The sequence below is a fragment of the Phytophthora infestans genome, genomic scaffold (assembly GCF_000142945.1).
Source record: "Phytophthora infestans T30-4 supercont1.78 genomic scaffold, whole genome shotgun sequence".
Taxonomy (NCBI): domain Eukaryota; phylum Oomycota; class Peronosporomycetes; order Peronosporales; family Peronosporaceae; genus Phytophthora; species Phytophthora infestans.
The window spans coordinates 81,624-83,377 of NW_003303681.1; positions in this window are offsets into that span (position 1 = coordinate 81,624).

Genomic DNA, 1,754 nt, shown 5'->3' on the forward strand with positions numbered 1-1,754 from the left:
CACTTAATCGTGCTCAGCTCCAGCGTGAAGCGCACAATATCGTTGATCTTGATGTTCATCGCACGTCGTTCGAGAACCTTCCATGTGAGCCCATGCTGATGTAACGCCCTCCACACCGTTGAGATCGAAATGAAGCGTGCGAACGGTTGCTCAAACGCAGCCTTCGCTTCATCGAGAAATGCAACCGGGTGCATCGTGTAGAAGTCTAGCAACCACTCCCGCTGTTCTGCTGTGAGCTGACCGGTCTGCTTTGTAGCGCGGCGCTCGTAATCGTTGTCAGCCTCGAAGCGTTAAAACCAGTTCGAGATGGTGTTAATGTGCTTGTGGTAGATCGTTGCCAGCCGGTGTTTCGACAAGCCCAGGTAGAAGTAGCCATACAGGGCGTGCATGATGGTGTTTCTGGACGCGTGACGACCATTGACTGCCTGCTGTATGCTTGCCATTGCCGGTATGAGTGGCGGGCGTTTGGAGCCTTCTGACTGGCTAACAAATAGCACGAATCGATTCGAAATCGATTCGCCAAAACGATTCGATTCGAAATCGATTCGCCAAAACGATTCGATTCAGGCTATTCTCACAAATTCGAATGATACTGACAATATTTACTGATCGATAAAATGCAATTTATTTTGCATCCAGAAAGATATCTGTACCCATAACTTATTTTTCAAATTCAAAATTTGTGACTACTTATTTTTCGATCTGCCACCACCAACCAAAAGGATTGGCTGTGATCTCTCACCTCCAACCAAAAGGATTGGTTGTGATCTGCCACGACAATCTAGACAAGTAACAACTGCCATTTTCAAAACTACATCCCAACCTACACCCGCACCCACTCCTGCCACGACATGTCCGCCAGTCTCATCGCCTCAAACGCGCCCAGCCAGGCTTTCACGCCGAAGCAAATTGCCGCTTTCTTCTTCAAACCAGTTCTTGATGAAGAAGGCGACCTGACTGGGTATCACGCCTGTAAGGCCTGCGGAAAACGACGCAAGCACGTCGCTAAGAATGGCTACACTAATTTGGTGACGCACGTGCGCACCGCTCACCCTCGGTTCGAGAGCGACATGCGTGATGCCTCCGAAGCTGCTACGGGGACTCTTGTATCTTGGGTGAGCCAAAAAGCCTCCAATCGATACGCATGGCTCAAGTGGATCGTAATGGACAACTTGCCCCTTTCCTTTTGCGAGTCAAAGGCAACGCGCCGGTACGTACACAAATTTTAGTCTTACTAAATGTAAAATGGGCTAATTTAATTTGATCATTTTTGTGACAGGTACTCTAATTTGGCGAATGTGTCTGTAGACGCACTGCTTACCAACATGGAAGGTGTCACGAAGGTCGTAGAAACAACGATCGGACGCGATATCCCAGTGACTTTGGACTCATACTCGACGACTGCAGCTTCGGGACCGAGCAATACCTGGGCGTTTACGCGTGCTACGAAACCTCTAGCGGCCCACAATACCCTCTGTTATCCATCGCTCCCGTTATGGATTAGCCGGACGACAACCTAACCGCATAGGGCCATCTAAGGGCTATCGACCGTTTTTTGCCATTTTTTCGGTAAAACCATTCAAGATGTAAGATTCTTAGTCGGTGACAACTGCGCAGTCAATAAGCGGCTCGCAAACCTCATGGAGGTGCCGCTTGTTGGCTGCGCCAGTCATAGATTAAATCTTGCTGTGCGTGATTTCCTCCGTCCCCAGGAGGATATCCTCGAAGAAGTGCAACTGCTGATGCGCAAGCTA